The sequence below is a fragment of the Rhinopithecus bieti genome, unplaced genomic scaffold, assembly GCF_001698545.2.
Source record: "Rhinopithecus bieti isolate Rb0 unplaced genomic scaffold, ASM169854v2 scaffold_6380, whole genome shotgun sequence".
Taxonomy (NCBI): Eukaryota; Metazoa; Chordata; class Mammalia; order Primates; family Cercopithecidae; genus Rhinopithecus; species Rhinopithecus bieti.
The window spans coordinates 6,458,283-6,472,305 of record NW_016806642.1 but is presented as its reverse complement, the minus strand read 5'-3'; positions in this window follow the sequence as shown (position 1 = coordinate 6,472,305).

Sequence of the window (14,023 nt, the reverse complement as noted above, 5' to 3'; positions counted from 1 at the left end):
AGCTAATTGAGGCCTGTTCTCATTCCCTGAATCAGATTGTCCCAGTGGACTTCCCCTTATTTCATTGATGTCATTTCAAAGAACAAATCCTTATGGTTTTAGGAATCTTTCCTCTAAGACATTAGGAAAGTTTTCCAGACCCTTTCATTTGGAGAACTCTAAGATTCTGTAAAGATCTTGCATTCAATCATGTTTATTTGGCACCTATAAGGTGCTAGGTGCTCTTCAATCCAAATTAGTATTCTTCAACCCAAGTGAGCTTTAACACAAATTCTTCAATACAAGCGAACAAAACAAAGATTCTGGTCCTCTTGGGGCTTACACTCCAGTGTGAAGAACAGACAATAAACAAATAAGCAGGAAAACCATCTGGTGGGCTAGATGATGATTAGCCCTCTAGAGATCAGCACGGGAAGAGGCAAGGAACAAGAGTTACAACTGGCTTCCATAATCAAGTGACAATTGAGCCAGACTCTGAAGGAGGAGAAGGGGCACCACACAGGTATCTGCCCAGGGAGCAGCACAGTGGTGGGGTGTGCGGTTGCCTGGGCTGTTCAGGGAGCAGCCGGGAGACCCTTGTGTTTAGAGCAGAACCAGGGGTCAGAAGTAGGAGTTGAGATAGGAGGGGTTGCAGAGGCCAGATTCTGGGGTGTCTCACAGGTGATTTTCTCAAAACAATGCTTCCTTTGTTCACTGCTGGGTCCCCAGTGCCTAGCCAGCTCCTTGGTACTTCGAGTAGAACCTCGATAAATATCTAAAACCAGAGCATGCGCAGGCCACTAAAATGGGTGTGGAAAGGCTTGAATAACTTGGACACAACACTGGAAGGTTACCCTTAAGATGGCACTTCTAATTTGTTTGTGTTTTCTATCTCAGTGCAAAATTTACAGAAATAGCACAATAAATGGAACTAAGTCTGATATCTCGTAACTTAATACATCCTGCTTTCTTTGGACAGATCTGTTATGTTTTTTATAAATTCTTTTGGGGTTTTCTCTTTGGGTTGGAGGGATTATCCTTTTGGTTCTGATGCCCTGCTCATATTTTGGGCAGGTTCCCTACCTGTTCTGCTTCCAGACTGGATTCAGGACCAGCCTCCTCTGTAGCGTGAGTTGCATTATAATCTGCAACACACAATTCGGCAACCGATTTCCAGCATCACGAGCCTTTGTCTAATGGAATTGTGGGCCTACATGTCCTCTTTCCTCAGTGAGGTTATCAGCTCTTTCGGGACTGGGCAATGTTTCACACTTCTTGCACATTCTAGCAACAAACTGATGTGGCTGCCATAAATACGGCCAACTGATTTTGGTAAACTTGTGTGTGTGTGTGTGTGTGTGTGTATGTGTGTGTGTGTGTGTTAGGAAAAATAGTTTAAACATAATCCTCTCTGGAACTAAGAAAACAGAATACATTAACTTTCAAAATATCTTTCATTTCCTCAGTAGTCGCTGTGCTCCATGTGTCTGATCTGTCTTTTCAGGTAGAGAGCCTCGTGGGAAATGCCATTTGCTCATTTGGGGAGGCAGTAAGGTATGGTAGAAAGAGAACTGACTTGGGTTTCAGAAGCTTGGGTTGAATCCCAACTCCCTAATCTTTTTTTTTTTTTAGAGACACGGTCTTGCTCTGTCATGCAGGCTGGAGTGCAGTGGCAAGATCTCGGCTCACTTCACTGCTGCCTTGACCTCTCAGGCTCAAGCGATCCTCCAACCTCACCCTCCCATGTAAGTGGGACTAAAGGCTCATGTCCCATGCTTGGCTAACTTTTGTAGTTTTTGTAGAGATGGGGTCTCTCTCTAATACCCGGGCTGGTCCTGAACTGCTGGCCTCAAGCGATGCTCCTGCCTCAGCTTCCCAAAGTGCTGGAATTAAAGGCATGAACCACCAAACCTGACTCTTAATTGTTCTGTCCTGGGTAAATATCTCAGCTTCCTTTAACCTCTGTTTTCTCATCTGTAGAACGGGGATGGTTATTACCTCTCAAGAATGTTGCAAGAAATGAAAAGATAATGTATGTAAGACAGTGCCTGGCACTTTGTATTTAACAAATCATAGGTATTTCTAAAGGAATATTGAAAATGGAAACCATAGTAAAGTTTTAAAATTAACTAAACTATTATTTTGCTCCTTGACACTCTATCTTCCTGAGAAGAAGATAAACTAGGAATTAGTATTAACCATCTAGAAACTTCTTTTGTGGATTTCTGGAAGCCACTGGGGTGGGGTGGGGTGAAGCATTTGAAACATAGGGATTGGCTTGGGTAAAATATAGTTTAAGAAAACTGGGTGCATTTGGACCACGACCAGTTCATTAAGACTGAAGGTCCACCGTGAAAAGGACTAGGTCAGGGCCAAGGCAGCAGAAGTGGGAAATGGTCATGTGCGGAAGACCCTGGAGCTTCCTGCTAAGAAGATGGGATTTTATCCAGTAGGCAATGGGGAGGCATTGAAGGAGTGTGTTGGTTACCTCCATTTATGACTTTCCCACCACCTTGTCTTTCTTGTGTTTATGTTGTACAACAATAAACTATTGGAAGTTATCACACTTTTATAGTAGGTCTAAGAACACACATATGATACTGATTTTTGTTAAAATGGGGAGTATTAGCCAGGTGCAGTGGCTCACGCCTGTAATCCCAGCACTTTGGGAGGCCAAGGCAGGTGGATCACTTGAGCTCAGGAGTTTGAGACCAGCCTGACCAACATGGCGGAACCCCATCTCTACTAAAAATACTAAAAATTACCCAGGTGTGGTGGCACATGCCTGTAATTCCAGCTACTCGGGAGGCTGAGGCAGAAGAATCGTTTGAATCCAGGAGGTGGAAGTTGCAGTGAGCCAAGATTATGCCACTGCACTCCAGCCTGGGTGACAGGGCAAGACTCTGTCTTTAAAAAATAAAAAGGGGGAGTATTTGTATAAAAGCCACAACATAATTTTAGTATTCATGTTCTTTGATATAAAGTTATATTTTAAATGTCATAGATTCATGAAATAGAATGCTAAAGTTGAAAAGGAATTCAAGAAATACCCACTCTCTAATACCTTGCCAGAAGGTAAGACTGAGGCCCAAGAAATTCACCATGTCCAAAGTGATTATACAGCCCGAGGACATGACAGAAGGCTTTGTAGTTGCTCTTTATCATGCACTTGTTCTGTTCCAGGCATTGTACTGGGCACTGCACCTACATTGCCTTTCACTCACAATGATCTGGATGAAAAGGATTGTATCACCCATTGTATCATGAGTAAACGGAGGTGCAGATACATCAAGAACACACAGCTTATTAAGTGGTGGTGATCAAATTCACTTTTATCTCCATCTAAAGCCTAAGTTCTTATCACCGTCCCACATGGCAACATATTAGATAGTGAGGAATGGGACCTAAAGTCAGCACTCCTCTCTTCTAGCCACATTTTCCACCTGTCGACCTTCTCCAAAGTTGAGTCCTAATTTAAGCCAGGCCAGCACTGGGTTGGTTACATCATGTTGACTCACAAAGAATTGCTTTTATTGTCTTCCCCTTTGGTGGGCTGTTGATGCTGCAAATTTCTACTAAGGAATAGACCTGTACAGAGGCATCACTTGTGTGGGCATTTTATCGGAATGTTCTTTATTTCATTACAGAGTACTCTCATTGTGTGGAACCCTGGGTGAAATTCCTGCCTTTCTCAGTTCAGGATTAACTGGGCTTCTCCTAAGAACTTGGCCTGTGGGCATATTGTCTCCTGGATGCTGTAAATGCTGTGACTGATGAGGTTTCTCTTTTTGCACTGGTTGTTAGAGCTCTCTGATCCCAATGTGAATCCCACCCATTGTGAACTGACAGAGCTTTGTGCTATGCATTGCTGCATTACAGTCTCACTCCTGGCTCAGTTTCAGGTTCCAAGTCCTACATCTTTTTTTTTCTCATCAATTTCTAATTTGTTTTTCTCTGATCTAATGTATATAATCTGACAAGAAACCTTGAATTGTTTTCAGAACAAGGTGAGGTATAAATAAGGAAACAGAAATTTGAATTCCATGTTGAATCTCCAAACCTTTTTGTAAAACCCAGTAATGGACTCAACCTGCACAATATTCCTATTGATCTTGGCATAAGGAATAAGGAGCTAAGTTATAAACTCCTTACACAGAGCAGTCACCCTGGGAACACTGCAGGACCCAGGTGGGGACATCCAGGAGATGGAACGGTTCCCCACTGTCCCGTCCAAATGAACTAGGATGCCGTATCCATCCTACCTAATTAAGGAGTGCTTGAAAACAGGGCCTTTTTCTTGATTTACAAACCCTCCTCATCATCATTTATAGTGCACTGATATGTGAAGGCAGGGAGGAGGGACACTTAAGGGAAGATGGGTATTTCCTTAGATGACATTGGTGAGGGCAAGTGTCACCTTCACACAAGCACCTCCGCTCAGATAGCTTGTTAAGAGTTAGGTGGCAGCGGATGGAACACGCTGTACTTATCGACAAAGCACTGATATTATCCATATTGGTACAGAAATTCAAGGACAGGACATAGATCAAGTGAGCCCAGTAGCATGTCTTTAACACTTGCTAAAAGATAAGCCTGCTGTTGGTTTTGATGCATAAGAAACTAGGGAAATCCAGTTTATTTGGGAAAAGGGTTTTTTGCAGATGTAATTAATTTCAGGATATAGAGATCAGATCATTCTGTATTATCTGGGTGGGACCTAAATCCAATGACAATTGTTCCTAATAAGAGAAAAGTAGAGAAAGATTTGAGACACACAAAGGATTTCTGGCCATGAAGTCAGAAGCAGAGACTAGAGTTACGCAGGCACAAGCCAAGGGGCGCCTACAGCAACCAGAAGGTGGAAGAGGCAAGGAAGGGCCCTCTCTTAGAGCCATTAGAAGGAGCTATTGCTCCTAGATTTCAGACTTCTGGCCTCCACAACTATGAGAGAATAAATTTCTATTGTTTAAGCACCAGGTTTGCACCTTTTGTTAAGGCAGCCCAAGGAAACTAATACAGCCAATCCCCAGTCCTCCTGAAGCTCCCTTAGACCACAATCTCCAAACCTCCTTCTTCATTGAGTTCATTCCAGTGACTGCATCCATCCCCCTGAAGCTCTCACCCTTCAGCCTGGACACCTAACCATGCCCACACTCTAGATTCTCAGTCCTACTCCAGACAGGTGTCGACCCCAAACCTAGATCACCGCCCCTTCCTTTTCCCCTCTGTTCCTGCTGTCCAGCAAGAGAGACAAATAACTACGAAGATTTGGCACCCAAGAGTTTGTACTGTCAAACTTCAACTTACTGCCCAGGACTAAGAATATTTCTCTTTCATGTGCTTCGGTCAGAAGCTTCCTAATTTAATCTTACAGAAGAAGACCGAGCCTACTTGGCTTAGGTTCTAGAACATTCCCTGTACCCCACATTAAAACATCTTTCTCAAAGGAGGAGATTTCTCTCAGTCAAAAAGAACCATTTACCTGACCCTGATGACCCATTTACCCACTATTTTGTGTTTCTCCTTTCTTTGTAGGATTTCTCAGGCGAGCCATTTATGCCACCTACCTCCATTTTGTCTTTACTAACAGTTTCCATAACCCACGACAGTCTCACTGTTTTCTTTACAAATAGGGCTCTTTCTCTCTCTCTCTCTCTCTCTGATTTGTTGCTGAAGAAAATTTGCTTGTTCTTATCCTTAACAAAAAAAAGTTGCCGGGTGCCTTGGCTAACGCCTGTAATCCCAGCACTTTGGGAGGCCGAGGTGGGCAGATCACGATGTCAGGAGGTCGAGACCATCCTGGTCAACACGGTGAAACCCCCTCTCTACTAAAATACAAAAATTAGCCGGCCATGTTGGCGGGCGCCTGTAGTCCCTGCTACTGGAGGCAGGGGAAGCGCTTGAATCCGGGAGGCGGAGGTTTCAGTGAGCCGAGATCGCGCCACTGCACTCCAGCCTGGGACAGAGCAAGACTCCGTCTCAAAAAAAAAAAAAAAAAAAAAAAAAAAGAATTTGGCTGGGCATGGTGGCTCCTGCCTGTAATTCCAAGTTTTGGGGAGGCCAAGGTGGGAGAATCGCTTGAGCCCAGGAGTTTGAGGCCAGCATGGGCAACAAAGTGAGACACCCCCCCCACCCCGCCTCTTGAAATTTTAAAAAATTAGCTGGGTGTGGTGGCGCATGCCTGTGGTCCCAGCTATGTCAAAGGCTGAGGCGGGAGGATCATCTTGAGCCCAGTAGTTCAAGGCTGCAGTGAGTTACGATTGCACCACTGCACTCCAGCCCAGGTGACGCAGTGAGACCTTGTCTCAAACAAAACAAAACAACAAAACAAACCCCCAAAACAAAACAATGAATACACAAATGAATAATAAATAAAAATTTCAGCTACTACATTGATCTTCTTGTCTCTCTAACAATTGACTCCTGGGATATTGCACAATTCCAAATGACCTTTCTTCTCTCCTGTCTCTCATGACTGTTCCCTGTCTTTGTTGTCTCTTCCTCCTCCTCCTCATGCCTCCAAGCGTGTCCTTATTGACAATGCACTGATAGTATCCATATTGGTACAGAAATTTAAGAACAGGACATAGATCAAGTGAGCCCAGTAGTATGCTTTTAACACTTGCTAAAAGGTAAGCTTGCTGTTAGTTTTGATGCATATGAAACTGTCTGTCTCCACTTCAATCTTAATACAACTCCTCAGAAAGCTCACCATTTTAATGATTGCAATGGTCACATTATTAGTCCTTATTCCTAAACTTAGGTGTCCTGTTTTTTCCTCACACCCCAATGCCAGTTCATGTCATCGTCATCTGAGTACTTTTTACAAAGATGTCTCACACCACCTCAAACTCAAGCTATCCCAAATCAAACCAACTTCCCCATCTCAATTTCCACCACCCAGACTTTTCTTCACCTTTTCCTTCATCATGAGTCTACTCAGATACCTAGTCTTGTCAGCTTTTCCAATAAAGTTTTGCTCATACACTCCCTTCATACTTCTGCCCGTTCCAGACCTTCATCACCTCCCACTTTTCACTATGCAAGGCACTGTCCTTATTTAAATGTGCCCCCATCCGCTCCCAGTAGACTGCAAGTTCCCCAGGCGCATTCATTTTGGATTTCTGGTGCCTAACACAGATGCAAGCCCATCGAGACTCAGTAAATGTCTGCTGACTGCATGAAGAAATGAATACATAGATCACTACCTGTATTAGTCTGTTCTCACACTGCTGATAAAAACATACCCGAGACTGGGTAATTTATGGGGGAAAAAAAAGAAGAAGTTTAATAAACTCACAGTTCTACGTGACTGGGGAGGCCTCACAATCATGGCGGAAGGTGAAAGGCACGTCTTATATGGCAGCAGGCAAGAGACAGGAAAAGAGCCAAATGAAATGGGTTTCTCCTTATAAAACCATCAGATCTCATGAGACTTATTCCCTACCATGAGAACAGTATGGGGGAAACTGCCCCCATGATTCAATTATCTCCCACAGGGTCTCTCTCACAACATGTGGGAGTTATGGAAGCTACAATTCAAGATGAGATTTGAGTGGGGACACAGTCAAACTGTATCTCTACTGGAGCCTCTCTTCCACGGTCCCTTCCTCCCTCCTTCAAATTGTCTTGTGATCCCTGCATAATATACTCTTATTCTTAACTCTTGAATTCCTTTAAAATCTTGAAGAGTAGTCATCATTATTCTTATTTTATAGATTGAGGAAACTGGAAGCTCAGACAGGCTAAACAACTCACTTAAGTTCCCAGAGCAAGAAAGCGGCAGAGTCCGGATGGTATTCCATGCTTTTTCATTTGGTATGTGCTGCCTCCTTTGGGGCAGTGGTAGAATATTATGTTGGGTAGAAAAACCCAAATTATACAGGACTTTGAAATCCAGGTGGAGCAGTTTGAACTTGACCCAGACAGGACTAGTCTTCAGTAACAGAGGGGCGATAGTACATACTTCTTACGGTTGTTTGGAAAATCGAGGGAAAACGCATATAATACAGAGCAGTCAAAATAAAGCCACAATTGTAGATTCTCAAAGATGGTAAAGTTGTTACTTTTAATGTTTTGTTTGTGCACGTCTTTACTCCCAGGTAGATTAAAAGCTGCTTGAGGGTATGGGCCACAGGTGATATTTTTCTTTTCTTTTTCTTTTTCTTTTTTTGAGATGGAGTCTCGCTCTGTTGCCCAGGCTGGAGTGCAGTGGCACAACCTCTGCTCACTGCTACTTTCATCTCCCAGGTTCAAGTGATTCTCCTGCCTCAGCCTCCTGAGTAGCTGGGATTACAGGGGCCCACCATCACACCCTGCTAATTTTTTGTATTTTTAGTAGAGATGGGGTTTCTCCATGTTGGGCAGGCTGGTCTCAAACTCCTGACCTCAAGTGATCCATCCGCCTCGGCCTCCCAAAGTGCTGAGATTACAGGCATGAGCCACCACGGCTGGCCCTTTCCTTTCCTTATTAGAGATTTGTGTTATTTATAGCGGCTAAGAGTGTGACCCTTGGGTCTGGCAGGCACAGCTTGGGTGTCCTGTCTACCAGCTCTGAAAATGTAGGCGCAAGTCTCTCCACCTCGCTGTGCCTTAATTTCCTCACTGGTAATTTGGGTTTAAGAATAGTGACTATTTGGCCGGGCGCGGTGGCTCAAGCCTGTAATCCCAGCACTTTGGGAGGCGAGACGGGCGGATGCACGAGGTCCGGAGATCGAGACCATCCTGGCTAACACGGGAAAACCCCGTCTCTACTAAAAAATACAAAAACTAGCGGGCGAGTGGCGGGCGCCTGTAGTCCCCAGCTACTCGGAGCGAGGCAGGAGAATGGCGGTAACCCGGGAGGCGAGCTGCCCAAAAGTGAGGGGGGCCCCTGAGATCCGGCCACGGCTCCAGTCCGGCGACAGAGCGAGACTCCGCCTCAAAAAAAAAGAAACAGTGACTACTTAATAGATTACTGTCAGGATTGAATGAAATAGTATATATGGTGTGCCTGCCACATTACTTTACAAAATTACTTTCGTGCCTGCCACAAAGTAATTTTGGATAAACAGTAATTACTATTACTTTTGAATTAATAGTAATAGTGATAATAGTAATAGTTATATAGTAGTTATACTAATTAATACTGTAATACTATAGTAGTTTTGCTAATATAATAGTTACTACTTTTATAATTGTTATATTTACTTTTATGATATTTTTGGCTCAAAGGGAAATTTCTTTTAGAAGTCAGGGTTAGAAATAGCTTCATTGCTCTTGATGGACTGCTACTTCTCATAGCTATACAAACTAGGTTTCTCTGGCTGCCAGGAAGCTCAAAATTAAACTTGAAATTTAATCATAGCAGCTGTTACATCCTAGTATTCAGAAAATATATCTAATTTCTCCTTTTTTGAGTTGTATTTCCTACTTCCATCTCTGCTTCCCTATTTCACTAGTATTGTAAGCTGCTTTTCAAAGCACTTCTCTTCCAGTCATTGCTTTTCACCCTCTTCTTGGTCATGGTCCCCTTGACTGAATCATCTCTCTGAGAAATCTACGTGTATGTCCTAACTCCCTCCACTACAATTTTGCATCTAATTTTAGGACACTTCTGGGCTTCCTGATGTCCTCTCCAAATAAGAGCCCCCGATTTAGGTGGTGACTGGATAAAATAACAGAGAGAGGAGACAGGGGGAGTTGGGGCGGGAGTGGAGGGATTAGGAAGAAATATCACAAAACCTTAGGGTTGGAAGAAGCCTGTGAGTCATGCATGTGACTTCCCTTGGGGCTGGAATTCCCACTCTAAAACACCTGCTGCTAAGGGAATAATAGCTCTGCTTCCCCCCTTGCACCTGGAGGAGGCTCCTGCTCCCAGAACAGCCCACTGCAGAACTGGCAGCACTCCCTGGCAGAATGCTTCTCCTTCCTCTGCTGAATCGGCCACCTTGTCCCTTACAGAATCATGCACACATCTGCAGGCACCTCTTCAGCTACCGGAAGTCTGTTTTCATGGTTGCTAGAGCCTTCTCTTCTCTAGAGCAAACAGCTGCAATGCTTCAGTCCTTTCTTACCTGGTAAGGTTTCACGGTTCCTGCCTGATTTGGTTCGGTCTGTACCTTCTGTGGGGATCCGCTTTTCAAAGCTGCCCTTCTGGCATGGGAGTGGAGCTCAGGAGCCATATTTACACCATGTCCCTCTACCCCCACCTCCCACTCATAGCTGATGGAATCCAGGAGAGCCCTGAACTTAGATAAGAGGCCAATCATACATTCTCCCCTGGACATTTGGAATTGGATTCAGGGCCACTACTTAGTTTCTGCTTGTCTTTTGCCTGCAAAGATGTAAGCCTGCTGGCTCCTCTATGCATTCAGAGGTGTGACCCCTCTATCTGCGTAGTGGAGAAAGCCAAGAATAAAATAGGTGCAGAGGCAGAGAAGAGAGTGCAGGTGGCGTTGGAGAGTAGGAAAGAGAAAACAGAGTAATTGCTGGTTCTGGATAGCTCTCCAGTTCCTGGTTCCACTCTTCTTTCAATCTTGGCTGCCCTTTTGGGTTCCATGAAATATCCCTGTGACCTTGTAATAAATGCCCCTTTTTGGTTTAAACCAGTTAAAGTGAGTTTCTGTTAAGTGCAGTCAGTCTCCTCCTCTCCTCTCCTTTCTCCCCCTCCCCAACCCTCCCTTCCTCTCTTCTCATTTCTCCTCCCCATAATTCTTGTGTTCTCATGACCTTCATTTATTTCTATGCCTTTCCACCATCCACATTTGCCTTGCTGCAGATCAAATCTCTCCAGCTATTTAATCCTGAAACTCTGCTTCTCTTTTGAATAGGGAAGCCTGGTCTCTCATTCCAACCTCACACTCTACAAGGCAAAAAACTTCTTTTCCTTTAAACCTCCTTCGCTGGCCACTGAGATCAATCAGTCCTGACCTTTGTCCTTGTCTCTGGCTTCCGATTCTCCTCCAGGAGTTTCAAGATTTCTACATTTTGTAATCCTCTCTCCAACCATGGCCTCAAGATCTGCCTGTTTCCTCTTAATCTCAGCAGCTACGTTGTTGCCTTTGTTTGTGATTACTGGAATGTTGTCCTCCCTAGTCTGTTGGCTAGCAGCTGCCTCCACCTACTGTCACTTCATAATGCTTCCAAAAAGTGATACTTCTAAACAAGATGTTGCCTTACCTTCATAAACCTGATGAAGACGGTTGTATCCCATTACCCAACTATTGCCACTTTAAGCTTCTCAGGAGGTGTTCGTGCTCTGGTGCACCTATGATTAGAAAGAGTGGAATAAGCACTGTCCTGGTCAACCACCTTCAATGCCTCCCTATTTTCCTCAGGATAAAGTTCAAGCTTCTTAGTCTGACAAAGTTTTTCCACATCCTGATCTCTACCAACATTTTTTAGGGATCCTCTTCTCAAACCAGACTATCTACCCATTGTCTCCACATTTCACTTTGGGCTTTCTGACCTCTGGGCTCTGCATTCACTGATTCTTGAGGCACATGTTTGTTGTGGTACCAGGCACTGGGGATGAAACCGTGAAAAAGACAGTCTGCTGTCAAACATGCTTTCACCCCATGCCAGTCTGGAATGTTTTCTATATCTAGGCCATTTCTTTGTACTAAATTCTACCCACCCTTCAAATTCCTGCTAACATTCATCCCTTCCACAATCACCTCTGCCTGAAATGACCTCTCTTAAACTCCTGTTTGCCTTTTCATTTGTACCCTAAAGTTACTTAGCACTTAATATCTGGATTTGAATCTGCACACTACGTCTCCTGGAAATGTAGTGTCTACTTCTGCTTCAGCTGCCCATGGGCCCTTGCACAGAGCAGGAGCCAAATAAATGCATGGGATTTATTGCTGCAGCTTAGAGTCAAATTTCCTTAAAACAACCACAAGTGAACGTGAATATGCATTTGCCTCTCGGTTGACTTGCCTGAGATTTGGTATGTCCATTGGTTCAACATTTGTATGCTTAAAATCAACCACATCCTCTGTGCTTCAACATGGAAGAACCTTGAAAACATACTATATGAAATAAGCCAGTCACAAAGGATAAATATTATGTGATTCCACTTATACGAAGTACCTAGAGTAGTCAAATTTATAGGGACAGAAAGTAGAATGGTGGTCACCAGAGGTTGGGGGAAGGGAGAATGGGGAGTTCATGTTTAATGGGCATAGAGTTTCAGTTGAGGAAAAGGAACGCGTTCTGGAGATGGATGGTGGTGATGGTTGTAGAACAGTGTGAATGTACTTAATGTCACTGAACTGTAACGCTTAAATGGCAAATTTTATGTTATGTATATTTTGCCACAATAAAAAAAAAATCAACCCAGTTCTAGGCTTTGTAAAAGTGTGGTCCATATCTCCCACCTCTCTGGACTCCTCCCATCACCTCCCATTTCTAGTCATTTGGTAGCACAGAATAAATACTTAGGGAAGTGAAGTGCATGGCATTATTTCCTTGGAACTGAGAAGGCAAATTAAACGGGGAATCCTTGAAAATGCTTTATACACTTCTCACGTTTCACCTTGTCGTTGTCTCTTCAGGATGTGAGTGGAAAAAGTGTCAAACCTCAAAGCCAACGAGAGAAGGTGTTTTCTGAGCTCAGATGAAGAAATCTGCAAAATTAGGAAATAATGTTTGTGCCATTTCTGGAAGCTCTGGACAGGCTCGGTTCACCTCCAAGTGATTTACCTGTGGCTCTCGATGATTATTTACTTGGCTATTCAGTTCAAGACAATCACAGGAATGTACGGCCCATAAATTAGAATAGCTATGAAACACAGGCTGCCTTTATGTTGAAACATAACTTTTGCAGTTTTTTTTTTTTTTTTACAAAGGGAAAATACATTTAATATACAGGCTCAGAGTGATCACCCTGTTCTTACTGCCTCTTTTTTAATATCAGAGTTCAGATCAGATCTCCTGCCTGTCCTAGGTCTTTGCCCTTGTGGCTGATGAAGCACCCAGGAACAGGTATTTCCCCCAAACTGAGCCCTGCTGGGGAGCTCTGAGGCCCCTCTGTTTTGCTTCTTCTACCACCCCCCCATCCGCTGTCCCATCCTCCAAGATTTGGCTGCTTCATTGTTTTGGGGGGATTTTCATGGCAGGTGAACATGGAAGTGGGGTCAACTATGTGAGTAGGGAGAAGGCCATGGACTTGAAGCTGGGCCCACTGGCTCTGAGTCCAGGCTCCACTGCACACCGGTACTGACCCCAGGCAGGAGGCATCATTGCACACATCTATCAGATGGGGCTAAGTACACCCCTCTCCTTGAGTTCTCATGAATAGAAATAAGGAATAGCTGCACAGGGCCTGGCATTGGATAAACAGTTGTAAAGATATCAAGATGATCATTTTTAAATAGTCTGTACTTTTTGGGGAATGGAGGAGCCTAAAGTTGAACATGGACAATAAATCAGATGAAGGGGAAGGTTGAGTGGGACATCACCATCTAATAAGGAAAAATGTGTACAAATGTAATATATGAAAAAAGAATTTTTAAACATCTAGTAAGAGTGGAGGAAAAGCAGAACCTGAGAGTCTGTGCAAGTCAGGAGCACAGACAACTAAGGTAGGCACCAGTGGCCTGCAGGTAAGATTGAGAGGGGCGCCCAAGGTCCCTCTGAGATCTGGGCTGGCACTGATGAATGAAGAAGCAACAGTTTTAAAACTTGGAAGCATGAGCTGGTGGATAGAGGCAAGTATCTGGGCTCTACTGCCTCTAGTGCTAATGGGGAGAGCACATTGGAGCACTGACTCTGGAACCACACTGCCTGGGTTTGACTCTTGCCTCTGTCCTTAGTAGCTGTGCAACTGTGACTAAGTTACTTGACCTCTCTGTGCTTTCATTCCTTGGAAAATGGAGATAATAATAGTACCACTGTTAAGGTTGTTGTGAGAATTAAGTAACATTACTATATGTAAAACTCTTAGAATGCTCTCTGACACATAGTGAGCATACAAAAAAGTGATTCATTCTTCTTTCATTCAACAAATGTTTACAGTTTCTATGTTAGAAACTGGCAAAGCAGCTATGAAATGATTTAC